We start from the raw sequence: 15079 nt of genomic DNA, 5'->3' as shown, positions 1-15079 counted from the left end.
TTGTAAAAACGATGTACTGACAATAAATCCTTCAATTTTCAATCAGAGCTTATTGAATCTACCCTTACTATGATCTTAATAACATTTTTGGTTTTCTGAACAGTCATAAATTCAAAGCAGGGAATCAAAAGGTAAATGTGAAGTGCTGCTTGAGGCAGTATCAGAAAATGCCTTTGTGAACAACTAAAACACATTAAAAATGAGATGCAAAAGGCATGGAAATTGGAGTCATTTTTTATACAAGCAAAAAATCCTACACTCCAATGGTAATTCATTGAACGAAACACCATGATGACAACAATAAATTAACTAAAAAAAGAGATGCCTCTAGTGATAAGGAAATGTTTTAATGCTTAAATTCCAATTATCTGGAATGCTTACTATTACAGACTAAATTATGGAGTGGTATTACACCTGCTTTCTAATACAGCATAAGTAATATACTGTTTCCTGAGAGGCAACAGACTACTACAGTGAATATGGTTTGGAGCCAGAAAAATTTGGATTTCAATATGGCTTTGACACTTACTAGCTGTGATCTTAGGCAATTACTTATTCTTTATAAGCTTACCTTAAAACACTGCTGAAAGAAATTAAATGAGATGATAAATTTACAGTGCTTAGCAGAGTACCTAGAACATAGTGTTGAAAAGTACTATTGCTACTGTAAGAAATATAACTATATGACAATTCTGCATGAAATAGTTCATGCAAATAGAGTTCCACTAATTTAATCATCTTGAATTCTCTACAATTAAACACTTCTAAAGACAACTATTTTCTCTAATGACATAAAGTTCACAGTACAAAAATACGTATGATTATGTTTTCTGTGATGTGGAAAAAGGGAGAAGGAAGACCTATTTACAGTTCTCAATGAGCAGAAATTATATTTTTCCTTAACTTCAGGTCATTTCCTTCAATTTTCAGCAAAACTTTCCCCCAAAGTAAACAAAACATTATCCCTCACTCTCCATATACATTCCTTTGGAGAGTGGAGAAGGAATAAAATGGGAACAGCATTTTTATGGTGATTTCCACTGGCTCTGGTTGGGTCAGAAAAAACAAAATGTGTGTTTTAGCATTATTTCTTCTTCTTGCTTGTTGGGAATGTGTTTTCTAGAAACTTGTTAATTCATTAAAAAAAAATCATTGCTCAGTGAAATTATCTGGGGCTTACATGGAGTTCATTACATTGGGATGTAATTCATTAAGAATCTGGTGGCTGATGATACTAATTCCACTGTGAAAAGAGAGAATCAGTAAAGGCAGTGTTAAATGACTATTCCCACAGCAGAGCTGATACTTTTTCATTTGTACCCCACTTCCCCCTGCAAAAGCACCACACGAAGAAAAACAGGAGAAATGATTAGAGATAAGGAATCAAAATGTTGAAGATGGGATATTTTATAAGGTATTATTTTAAGGAGAGATTTAAAAAGCATTATGAGAGATGCAATTTTAAAAATATCTTCATAATGTGAAAGAGAGGTCCCGAAAAACTACTGATGTGGGGTATCTCCCAATACCTCTAGTAACCCATATTAGAGAATTTTCTGTTTCTGTGGATTTGTCTGAGTGGTTGTTATAAGTAAACCTATTACTGCTCCTGAAAAGCCAAAGAGAACTTGACTATTGGACCCATGGTAGGCTATAATATTAAAGATTTGTTTTAATAAAAATCAATACATGAACATTTCAGTTTAAACATGGATACATAAAATAAGCCCATTAATTTTAGGAATCCATTAAATATAAAGTTCTCAGAGTAAAATTTTCCTTCCTTTGAATAATACATGTATTAACTGAATGATAATACAAAGATTAAATAATGATAATACAAAATTATAATTTTGCCTAAAACAGAGACAAATATATAAAGCCAATGCTTTGGGAGCCTTTGCAAATTAATAATTAAGCAAAAATAAATAATCTCCAAGTTAACAATCAATGAGAATATTGGGTAAAAGCCCAAAAAAGTCCATTATCTTTACCATCATGAAATTATTTCTCTATAAATTAATTATAAATAAGAATTGTCTTAAAAATACTTTCTAGAATCCCCCCCCACCAAAAGATTCAAACTATACTACATTATTCTTAATCAAACCATTCATTCGTCAAGTATTTATTGAGGATTCATTATGAGAGGCACTGTGTTAAGCACTGCTGACACAATGATAAATGAATAATCTCTCTGCCTTCTCAAGGCTTCAGTTTAATAGGGGCACACAATGTTAAGAAATTTCCTCAAGCCTCAGTTTTATCAACCAGAATCTTTAGAACCACAACATTTTTTAGAAAGGTGTTTTTCCATATATGACCTTTAAACAAAGCGTAATAATTACTAGTCACCTGCATCCAGAGACCAAGTGGACAGGTCTATGAGAGTCCTTTGCAAACTGCAAGTTGCAATTTTTTGGAGGTTATAAAATCAATTTTGTTTGTAACCAGCTAAAGGGAATAAAAAAGGATGTGTGGGAGAATCACCTGCAACAGATTATGACTCTACAGCATTTTCCTGAAGAAAGTATATGAAAAAAGTTTTAAATACTGAACGTTGATCTGCTTTATAAGTAGACATCATCTACAAATTTTGCTTGTGTCTTTTTAAACATACATATATTTAATATATTTTTATGTTTTTCACTAAGGCTTTATTTTCTGAGGCCCTTTAATTAGTTTCATTAATCAGAGTAATTTCCAGAAGTGTAATCTTGGAGAGATTACTGTAATAAATATTAAATATTGTGGTAGTTAAAAGTATGGGATTTACGCTGGGTGTGGTGGCTCACGCCGGTAATCCCAGCACTTTGGGAGGCTGAGATGGGCGGATCACGAGGTCAGGAGTTCAAGACCAGCCTGGCCAACATGGTGAAACCCTGTCTCCACTAAAAATACAAAAATTAGCCGGGCGTTGTGGTGCGCGCATGTAATCCCAGCTACTCAGGAGACTGAGGCAGGAGAATCGCTTTAACCTGGGAGACAGAGGTTGCGGTGAGCTGAGATCACACCATTGCACTACAGCTTGAGTGATAGAGACTGTCTCAAAAAAAAAAAAAAAGTGAGGTTGGTCAGGTGTTAAGGTCTAATCACAGTTCAGTCACTTACTAGTTGTGCCATATTAAATAATACAACTTCTCTAGAACAAAAAAGTAGAAATAAAACATTAAAATGAGTCAAGGCTGATTTGTTAGTTAACAACCCCCCTTTATGGTGTATTTCTTCAAAATCTTTTATTCTCACCTTATACATTAAAAAAAATCTAGTGCATACAGCTGTGTAAAGGAATATTGTCACCTAGTATTATAAGTGTATTTTCTGTATTATGTGGTCTTAAAATATCAAATGAATGCCATTAAAAAAGAAATATTTTGCCAGGCATGGTGGCTCACACTTGTAATCCCAGTACTTTGGGAGGACAAGGCAAGTGGATCACCTGAGGTCAGGAGTTTGAGATCAGCATGGCCAACACGGCAAAACCCCGTCTCTACTAAAAATACAAAAATTAGCTGGGTGTGGTAGTGTGCGCCTGCGGTCTCAGTTACTTGAAAGGCTGAGGCACAAGAATCGCTTGAACCTGGGAGGTGGAGGTTGTAGTGAGCTGAGATGGTGCCACTGCACTCCAGCCAGGGTGACAGAGCAGGACTCCTCCCCCTCCTCAAAAAAAAAAAAAAAATTTTTGATATTTTGGATAAATGACAAACGTATGCAACACATGTATTTCCAAAATAAAGACAAACCAGTTCTATTTTATATTTATCCTGTAATTGAATTGCATTATAATTTGGGGGAAACTAATATCTGATTTTCAATTGAGAAAGGCTTCTAATTGAATAACTTTCAGTTTCTTTGCATTGTAGTTTCTGTTTAATGACCTATAATTTCATATTTTTGTAACTTTAAAATAAACCTTCATATGCAGAAAGGAAAACTGGAAGATAAAATACTTGAGTTTATTAGTGGGCACACTATTATGGGATCTGAAAAGTGAAAAAAAAAATATCTTTTACCCAACAAATAATTATCTTTTGGGAAAGGATACTTCCATTTTCCTAGCATTTCCCAACTTAACTAAAACAAAATTCTATAGCATCAAAACAATATTTTGAGGATTTCTATGAATTGGTACTGAGCATAAATGGTTGTTTTATATGAGCCAAACAGATATAACAACATTATGAAGCAGTTGCTATTATTATTCCCAAAGAAAATGAGTAATTTATCCAGAGAGTGGTGAGTAACTGGGTTCAAATCTTAGGCCTGTTGAGCCTAAAGCCCACAGGCCAATCCCTACCCAATACTGCCAGAAGAAATTCTATTTGGGCAGAAAATACCTTCCATTTTTCTTTTATGATAAAACTAAGGAGAAAAGTTTTCAAATCCTACCACTGCCTAACAGTAAGGATGCATATGCTCTGGTTAATTGTCTAGAGCATGCAGTCTAATACCAGAGTCACTAAATACATGTAGCTAATTTCAGATTTAATTTAATTAAGATTAACTAAAGAAGCTTGGTTCCTCAGTGCACTAGCCATATTTCAGGTGCTAAATGACCACACGTGGCAAGTGGCTACTGAACTGGATACTGCAGATATAGAATATTTCTATCATTACAGAAAGCTCTATTCAAAGCCCTGTTCAAAATTCTTAGTTTCCTGAAGATAGGAATCATTTCTTAAAATTTGTGTGTGTAATTGGGCCCAGGACAGTGCTTACTGCCTAATAGACAGTTACAAAGCACTGCATACTATCAATTCAATTAACTATGTGCCAGGCTCTGGCTGAGACCTAGGAGCATATTTTTAAAAAGGTCTTAGTCTAGGGGGGAGAATGAAGAAATAAAAATCATCCATAATTATACCATTTATAAATAAACTTTAATATCTGGATATATTTGGCTGGGCGCAGTGGCTCACACCTGTAATCCTAGCACTTTGAGAGGCTGAGGCAGGGGGAATCACTTGAGGTCAGGAGCTTGAGATGACCCTGGCCAACATGGTGAAACCCCATCTCTACGAAAAATATAAAAACATTAGCTGGGCGTGGTGGTGCACGCCTGTAATCTTGGCTACTCAGGAGGCTGAGGTGGGAGGATGGCTTAACCGCGGAAGCAGAGGTCGCAGTGAGCCGAGATTGCGACACCGCATTCCAGCCTGGGAGACAGAGTGAGACTGTCTCAAAAAAAAAAAAAAAAAAAAAAGATTTCCTTCAAATGTTTTTCTATGTATATTGATTATTTTTACTGAACATGTAAACCATAGTCAAGACCATACTAATTTCCTAACTGCATCCTTCATTCCATGTTTTTAATTAGCCTTTTCCCCAAATCTAAAATACCCAAGAACATGCAGTACATGGACACAGCAAAATATACAATTTATAATATGCTAATTGAAAACTTTATCTACTGTTGGACACTTAAGTTACTTCCAATTTTTACATAATAAATAATGCTGCGACATGCATCATTTATATAAACCTTTATACGTATCTCTATTTCCTTAGATAAAATTCCTTTAAGTAAAATTACTGGATCAGCTTTTTTTCTTTCCATTTTATTTTGGGGGTTTACTTAATATTTAAAAGCTGAGGAAAGGTTAATACCACCCACTTGGTATATTGCCTACTGATGCAGAGACTATAGGCTCAGATGCCAACAATCAATTCTTTTTTTTTTTTTTTAAAGCCACATGGCCCTTATTTATTTTTCCATAAGTTATTGGGGTACAGGTGGTATTTGGTTACACAAGTAAGTTCTTTAGCAGTAATTTGTGAAATCCTGGTGCACCCATCACCGGAGCAGTATACACTGCACTATATTTGTAGTCTTTTACCCTTTCCCCGTTCCACTCTTCCTCCCAAGTACCCAAAGTCCACTGTATCATTCTCATGCCTTTGTGTTCTCATAGCTTAGCTCCCACATATCAGTAGAACATGTGACATTTGGTTTTCCATTCCTGAGTTACTTCCCTTAGAATAATAGTCTCCAATCTCATTTAGGTCACTGCAAATGCTGTTAATTCATTCCTTTTTATGGCTGAGCAGTATTCCATCATATATATACATATATATGTATATATACACACATGTGTATATATACATGTGTGTATATATACATATATGTGTGTATATATACATGTGTGTATATATACATATATGTGTATATATACGTGTGTATATATACATGTATATATACGTGTGTATATACATGTATATATACGTGTGTATATACATGTATATATACACATGTGTGTATATACATGTATATATACACATGTGTGTATATATACATATATATATGCATATATACATACACTACAGTTTCTTTATCCATTTGATTGATGGGTATTTGGGTTGGTTCCACGATTTTGCAATTGTAAATTGTGCTGCTATAAACATGTGTGTGCAAGTATCTTTTTCAAATAATGACTTATTTTCCTTTGGGTAGATGCCCAGTAATGGGATTGCTGGATCAAATGGTAGTTCTACTTTTAGTTCTTTAAGGAATTTCCACACTGTTTTCCATAGCAGCTGTACTAGATTACTTTCCCACCAGAAATGTAGAAGTGTTCCCTGATCACCGCATCCATGCCAACATCTACTGGTTGGTTTTTTTTTTTTTTTTTTGAGAAGGAGTCTCGCTCTTGTCACCCAGGCTGGAGCGTAGTAGCATGATCTTGGCTCACTGCAACCTCTTCCTCCCGGGTTCCAGTGATTCTCCTGCCTCAGTCTCTCGAGTTTACAGGCACCCACCACCATGCCTGGCTAATTTTTTATTTTTAGTAGAGACAGGGTTTCACATGTTGGCCAGGCTGATCTCGAACTCCTGTCCTCAGGTGATCCGCCTGCCTCGGTCTCCCAAGGTGTTGGGATTACAGGCGTGCACCATTGTGCCCAGCCTACTGCTTTTTGATTCTTTGATTATGGCCATTCTTGCAGGAGTAAGGGGGTACTGCATCGTGGTTTTGTTTTGCATTTCCCCAATCATTAGTGATGTTGAGCATTTTTTCATGTTTACTGGCCATTTGTATATCTTCTTTTGAGAATTGTCTGTTCATGTCCTAAGCCCACTTTTTGATGGGATTGTTTTTTTTCTTACTGATTTGAGTTCACTGTAGATTCCGGATTCATCCTTTGTCAGATATATAGATTGTGAAGATTTTCTCCCACTTTGTGGGTTGTCTGTTTACTCTGTTGACTGTTCCTTTTGCTGTGCAAAAGCTCTTTAATCAGGTCCCAGCTATTTAGCTTTGTTTTTTTTGTTTGTTTTTTGCTTTTTGTTTTGAGACGGAGTTTCGCTCTGGTTACCCAGGGTGCAGCGGAATGGCACAATCTCGGCTCACTGGAACGTCCGCCTCCTGGGTTCAAGCGATTCTCCTGCCTCAGCCTCCCGAGTAGCTGGGATTACAGGCATGCACCATCACACCCAGCTAATTTTGTATTTTTAGTAGAGATGGTGTTTCACCATGTTGGTCAGGCTAGTCTTGAACTCCCAACCTCATGTAATCTGCCTGCCTTGGCCTCCCAAAGTGCTGGAATTACAGGCATGAGCCACTGCACCTGGCCAGCTTTGTTTTTATTGCAATTGCTTTTGGGTTTCTGGTCATGGAATCCTTGCCTAAGCCAATGCCCAGAAGAGTTTTTCTGATGTTAGGTTCCAGAATTTTTATAGTTTTGGGTCTTAGATTTAAGTCCTTAATCCATCTTGAGTTGATTTTTGTATAAGATGAGAGATGAGGATCCAATTTCATTCTCCTACATGTGGCTAATTACCCCAGCACCATTTGTCGAAAAGGGTGTCCTTTCCCCACTTTGTTTTTGTTTGTTTTGTCAAAGATCAGTTGGCTGTTAAGTATTTGGGTTTATTTCTGGGTTCTCTATTCTGTTCCATTGGTCTATGTGCCTATTTTTATACCAGTACCACACTGTTTTGGTGACTATGGCCTTATAGTATAGTTTGAAATCAGGTAGTGTGATACCTCCAGATTTGTTCTTTTTGCTTAGTCTTGCTTTGGCTATGTGGGCTCTTTTTTGATTCCACATGAATTTTAGAATTGTTTTTTTCTAACTCTGGGAAGAATGATGGTGGTATTTTGATGGGGGTTGCACTGAATTTGTAGATTCTTTTGGCAGTATGGTCATTTTCATAATATTGATTCTACACATCCGTGAGCATGGGATGTGTTTCCATTTGTTTGTGCCATCTATGATTTCTTTCAGCAGTGTTTCGTAGTTTTCCTTGTAAAGGTCTTTCAACTCCTTTGTTAGGAATATTCTTAAGTATTTTATTTTTTTGCAGCTATAGTAAAAGGAGTTGAGTTCTTGATTTGACTCTCTGCCTGGTCGCTGTTGGTGTATAGAAGAACTACTGATTTGTGTACATCAATCTTGTATCCGGAAACTTTGCTGAATTGTTTTATCAGTTCTAGCTTTCTGGAGTAGTACGTAGGGTTTTCAAGGTAAACGATCATATGGTCAGCAAACAGGGACAGTTTGACTTCCTCTTTACTGATTTGGATGCCCTTTATTTCTTTCTCGTTTGATTGCTCTGGCTAAGACTTCCAGTACTACGTTGAAGAAGAGTGGTGAGAATGGGCATCCTTGTCTCGTTTCAGTTCTCAGGAGGAATGCTTTCAACTTTTCCCCATTCAGTATTATGTTGGCTGTAGGTTTGTTATAGATGGTTTTTATGACGTTAAGGTATGCTGATTTTGCTGAGGGTTTCAATCATAAAGTGATGCTGGATTTTGTCTAACGCTGTTTCTGCATCTGTTGATTTTTAATTTGTTTTTAATTGTTTATGTGGTTATCACATTTATTGACTTGCGTACGTTAAACCATCCAGCATCCCTGGCATGAAACCTACTTGGTCGTGATGGATTATCTTTTTGATATGTTGTTGGATTTGGTGAGCTAGTATTTTGTTAAGGATTTTAGCATTTATGTTCATCAAAGATATCGGTCTGTAGTTTTCTTTTTTGGTTGTATCCTTTCCTGGTTTTGGTATTAGGGTGATGCTGGCTTTATAGAATGAATTAGGGAGGGTTCTTTCTTTATCTTGTGAAATAGTGTCAAAGGATTGGTACCAATTCTTCTTTGAATGTCCAGTGGAATTCTGCTGTGAATCCATCTGGTCTTGGACTTTATTTTTGGTAATTTTTAAATTACCGTTTCAATCTCGCTGCTTGTTATTGGTCTTTTTAGGGTATCTAATTCTTCTTGATTTAAGCTAGGAGAGTTGTATTTTTTCAAGGAATTTATCCATCTCTTTTAGGTTTTCTAGTTTATGTGTGTAATGATATTTACAGTAGACTTGAATAATCTTTTGTATTTCAGTGGTGTCAGTTGTAATATCTCCTGTTTCATTTCTCATTGAGGTTATTTGGATTTTCTTCTTTTCTTGGTTAATCTTGTTAATGGTCTATCAATTTTTTTTTTTTTTCTGAGATGGAGTTTCGCTCTTGTTGCCCAGGCTGGAATGCAATGGTACAATCCCTGCTTACTGCAACCTCTGCCTCCCGAGTTCCAGCAATTCTCCTACCTCAGCCTCCTGAGTAGCTGGGATTACAGGCATGTGCCACATGCCCGGCTTTATTTTATTTTTTTGCATTTTTAGTAGAGACAGGGTTTCTCCATGTTGGTCAGGCTGGACTTGAACTCCCAACCTCACGTGATCTGCCCACCTCAGCCTCCCAAAGTGCTGGGATTACAGGCGTGAGCCACTGTGCCTGGCCTGATCTATCAAATTTATTTATCTTTTCAAAGAACCAGCTTTTTGTTTCATTTATCTTGTGTATTTCTTTTTTGTTGTTCAAATTTCATTTAGTTCTGCTCTGATCTCGGTTATTTCCTTTCTTCTGCTGGGTTTGGTTTATTCTTACTTCTCTAGTTCCTTGAGGCGTGATCTTAGATTGTCTGTGCTCTTTCAGACTTTTTGATGTAGGTGTTTAGGGCCATGAACTTTCCTCTTGGCACTGCCTTAGCTGTATTCCAGAGGTTTGGATAGGTTGTGTCACTACTGTCATTCAGTTCAAACAATTTTTTAATTTCCATCTTGATTTCATTTTTGACCTGATGCTCATTCAGATGCAGGTTATTTAATTTCCATGTATTTGTGTGGTTCTGAAGGTTCCTTTTGGAGTTGATTTCCAGTTTTATTCCACTGCAGTCTGACAGAGGGCTTGATATAATTTCAGTTTTCTTAAATTTAGTGAGGCTCATTTTATGGCCTATCAGATGGTCTATCTCGGAGAAAGTTCCATGTGTATTCTGCAGTTGTTGGATGAAATGTTCTGTTTACATCTGTTAAGTCCATTTGTTCCAAGGTACAGTTTAAATCCAGTTAAATCCATTGTTTCTTTGTTGACTTTCTGTCTTGAAGACCTCTCTAGTGCTGTCAGTGGAGTACTGAAGTCCCCCACTATTACTGTGTTGCTGATTATCTCATTTCTTAGGACTATTAGTAATTGTTTTATAAATTTGGGAGCTCCAGTGTTAGGTCCATTGTGTATTTTCCTGTTGGACAAGGCCTTTTACCATTATATAATGTCCCTCTTTGTCCCTTTTAACCACTGTTGCTTTAAAGTTTTTTTTTGTCTGATATAAGAATAGCTACCCCTGCTCGCTTTTGGTGTTCATTTGCATGAAATGCCTTTTTCCACCCCTTTAAGTTTATGTGAGTCCTTATGTGTTACTGTGTCTCCTGAAGGCAGCAGATAGTTAGTTTGCAAGTTCTCATCCATTCTGCGGTTCTGTACCTTTTTTAAGTGGAGCATTTAGGCCATTTACATCCAATGTTAGTATTGAAATGTGAGGTACCATTGCATTCATCATGCTTTTTGTTGCCTGTGTACTTTTTTGTTGTTGTTTTTGATTTTTAACTTGTATTTTTGTTTTATAGGCCCTGTGTGATTTATGCTTTAAAGAGATTTTGTTTTGATGTTTCCAGGATTTGTTTCAAGATTTAGAGCTCCTTTGAGCTGTTCTTGTAGTGGTGGCTTGGTAATGGTGAATTCTCTCAGCATGTGTTTATCTGAAAATGACTGTATCTTTCCTTCATTTATGATGCTTAGTTTCACTAGATACAAAATTATTAGCTTATAATTGTTTTGTTTGAGGATGCTGAAGATAGGATCCCCAATTCTTTCTAGCTTGTAGGCTTTCTGCTGAGAAATCTGCTGTTAATCTGACAGGTTTTCCTTTATAGGAAAACCTGGTGCTTCTGTCTCACAGCTCTTAAGATTCTTTCCTTCGTTTTAACTTTGGATAACCTGACGACAATGTGCCTAGGCGAAAATCTTTTTGCGGTGAATTCCCCAGGTGTTCTTTGTGCTTCTTGTATTTGTATGTCTAGGTCTCTAGCAAGGCCAGGGAAGTTTTCCTCAATTATTCCCCCAAATATGTTTTCCAAGCTTTTAGAATTGTCTTCTTCCTCAGGAACACTGATTATTCTTAGGTTTGGTTGTTTAACATAATCCCAAATTTCTTGGAGGCTTTATTCATATTTTCATATTCTTTTTTCTTTGTCTTTTTTGGATTGGGTTAATTCGAAGACCTTGTCTTCAAGCTCTGAATTTCTTTCTTCTACTTGTTCAATTCTATTGTTGAGACTTTCCAGAGCATTTCGCAATTTTTAAAAGCATGTCCAAAGTTTACTGAATTTTTAATTTTTTTTCTTTTAGCTATTTCCTTGAATATTTCTCCCTTCACTTCTTGTACCATTTTTTGGATTTCCTCACACTGGGCTTCACCTTTCTCTGGTTCCTCCCTTATTAGCTCAATAACTAACCTCCTAAATTCTTTTTCAGGTAAATTAGGGATTTCTTGGTTTGGATCCACTGCTGGTGAACTAGTGTGATTTTTGGAGGGTGTTGAAGAGCCTTGTTTTGTTATATTACCAGGGTTGGTTTTCTGGTTCCTTTTCATTTGGGTAGGCTCTGTCAGAGGGCAAGTCAAGGGCTGAAGGCTGTTGTTCAGGTTCTTTTGTCCCTCACGAGGTGTTCCCTTGACATAGTACCCTACCCCTTTTCCTGTGGATGTGGCTTCCTGTGAGCCAAACTGCAGTGATTGTTGTCGCTCTTCTGGGTCTAGCTACCCAGCGAGTCTACCCAGCTCCAGGCTGGTACTGGGGGTTTCTGCACAATCTTGTGATGTGAACTGTCTGTGGGTCTCTCCATCCTGGATACCAGCGCCTATTCTGGTGGAGGTGGCAGAGGGTGCAATGGACTCCATGAGGGTTCTTAGCTTTGGTGGTTTAATGCTCTATTTTTGTGCTGGTTGGCCTCCTGCAAGGAGGTGGTGCTTTCCAGAAAGAATCAGCTGTATGGAAAGGGACCAGCAGTGGGTGGGGTCCTAGAACTCCCAAGGTTATACATCCTTTGTCTTTTGCTACCAGGGTGGGTAGGGAAGGACCATCAGGTGGGGGCAGGGCTAGCTGCGTCAGAGCTCAGACTCCCCTTGGGTGAGTCTTGCTGCAGCTGCTGCGGGAATGGGAATGAGATTTCTAGGTCACTAGAGTTGTGTACCTAGGAGGATTATGGCTGCCTCTGCTGAGTCACGCAGGTTGTCAGGGAAATGGGGGAAAGCCAGCAGTCACAGGCCTCACCCAGTTCCCATGAAAACTGAAGGGCTGGTCTCGCTCCCACTGCCGCGCCCCCCCCCCCCCCCCCCCCCCCACCCCCACACACACACACAACAGCCCAAGAGTCTTGTTTCCAGGCCCAGAGCAAGTTGGGCTTGAAAACTTGCCCGAGGCTTTCCACCTCCCAGAGTATTTGGGGTGTCTCCCGGGTCCTGCAGGAACAGTCCGCTTCCTTCAGAGGGTCTGTGGGTCCTCTCAGGATTGCTGGTTTGTTCTTGCAGTCGATCTGGAGCTAAAATTCACAATCTGGATCTAAAATTCACAATCTGGATCAACCTAAGGCTTTTAACACAGATTACCATAATGTCCAGAAGGGCTGTTTCATTTTCTAACTCATGAGATTTCCCACTTAAGGGTACTCTTGCCAGCACTTTAAAAACAACACACAGACCTATCTAAAGGTTAAAAAAAAAAAAAGTTTAAATTTATATTTTAGTAATTATCAGTGAGAATTCATATTTTCATTTATTTATTTATTAGCAATTTGCATTTCATTTCTTGGAAACGGTCCATTCCTTTTTTTTCCCACTTATTTATGTAGAAGGCGAAGGCATGTCCTCTTGATAAAATATCTCTTAAACTTAAGGACACAAGCCCTTTGTCATATATAACACAAATACTGTTTTTCAGTTTCTAATTTGCCTTTAATATTATTTATATTATTTTAAATATTAAGTTTCAATATAAATTTAAAAATTTATGAATTTTATGAATTTATGAATTTTAAAATTTATGAATTTTAAAAACAAATTCAGGTTTTATTTTTCCTAATTTCTTTCCTTGCTTTCATCAGATTAACAGATTAATTCCCAAAGTAAACATAAGATATAATTTCATCTGTATTTACTTAAAAAAATTTTTTTGATGTAGTCTTGCTCTGCTGCCCAGGCCAGAGGGCAGTGACGTGATCTCAGCTCACTGCAGCCTCGACCTCCTGGGCTTAAGCAATCCTCCCTGCCTCAACCCCCAAGTAGCTGGGACTACAGGTGTGTGCCACCACACCTAACTTTTACATTTTTTTAGTAGTAGACGAGGTTTCACCATGTTGGCCAGGCTGGTCTAGAACTCCTGACCTCAGGTGAGCCACCTACCTCAGCCTCCAAAAGTGCTGGGATTACAGGCGTGAGTCACTCACTGCGCCTGGATCATCTGTATTTACTTCTCATACCTTTATAGCTACACACACACACACACACACACACACACTATATATATAATATATATATTATATATTATATATTGTACATATATGCGGCCTAGTAATCCATCTGAGTTTAATTTTGCTATATGGTATGAGGTATTGAGTCAACTATTTTCTCTAAATATTCAAATGATTATCACAGCATCATTTATTGTCCAATCCATACTTTCCCTACTAATGTGAAATATGACCTTTACCGTGTATAAATTCTTAAATTTATGTAAATATGTTTTGGGGCTTTACATTTTATACCATTTGTGAACTAATTTTGTATGCAGTTTAATTATTCTTGCCTCAGAACACACTTTAAAATGTGATATATATTTCCACTATTTCTTTTTAAAAAGTACTTTTAAAAATATTGACTATTCTGCCTCCTTCCTTCCTTCCTTCCTTCCTTCCTTCCTTCCTTCCTTCCTTCCTCCTTCCTTCCTTCCTTCCTTCCTTCCTTCCTTCCTTCCTTCCTTCCTTCCTTCCCTTTCTTCCCTTTCTTCTCTTTCTTCTCTTTCTTTCTTTTCTTTCCCTCTGTGGCCCGGGCAGCAATCTCCTCGTCTCGCTGCTGCCCGGCGCCGCGGACTGCCTGGGACTGCCGGCGCGCGCCACCGCTGCCTGTTTTTTCTCCTTTGCCTGCCGGCGCGCGTTCGCCATCTTGGCCACGCTAGTCGCCAGCTCCTGACCCCGAACGCTCTGCCCGCCTCGGCCTCCCAGGGTGCGGGGACTACAGACGGAGTCTCGCTCACCCGGTGGGTGCTCGGTGTTGCCCAGGCTGGAGTGCGGTGGCGTGGTCTGGGCTCGCGGCAGCCTCCGCCTCCCAGCCGCCTGCCTTGGCCTACCAGGGTGCTGGGATTGCAGCCCCTGCCCGGCCGCCGCCCCGTCTGGGAGGTAGGGAGCGTCTCTGCCCGGCCGCCCCTCTGCCCGGCCTCCCCATCTGGGAAGTGAGGAGCGCTTCTGCCCGGCCACCCATCGTCTGGGAGGTGAGGAGCGCCTCTGCCCGGCCACCCATCGTCTGGGAGGTGTGGAGCACCTCTGCCCGGCCACCCATCGTCTAGGAGGTGAGGAGCGCTTCTCCCCAGCCACCCATCGACTGGGAAGCGAGGAGCGCCTCTGCCCGGCCGCCCCGTCTGGGAAGAAGTGAGGAGCCCCTCTGCCCGGCCGCCCCGTCTGGGAAGTGAGGAGCGCCTCTGCCCGGCCGCCCCGTCTGGGAAGTGAAGAGCACCTCTGCCCGGCCGCCCATC

General features: G+C 39.0%; 1 protein-coding gene across 4 annotated transcripts in view; it reads right to left on the bottom strand.

The window, feature by feature from the left end:
• The window catches only part of PIBF1 (progesterone immunomodulatory binding factor 1), a 260610-nt gene that overhangs the window by 131630 nt on the left and 113901 nt on the right, over positions 1-15079 (bottom strand). The window lies entirely within an intron of this gene.

The sequence above is a fragment of the Hylobates moloch genome, unplaced genomic scaffold, assembly GCF_009828535.3.
Source record: "Hylobates moloch isolate HMO894 unplaced genomic scaffold, HMol_V3 SCAFFOLD_4, whole genome shotgun sequence".
Taxonomy (NCBI): domain Eukaryota; kingdom Metazoa; phylum Chordata; class Mammalia; order Primates; family Hylobatidae; genus Hylobates; species Hylobates moloch.
The sequence above is the reverse complement of the archived record's forward strand: the minus strand, read 5'-3'. Positions and strand labels throughout refer to the sequence as shown.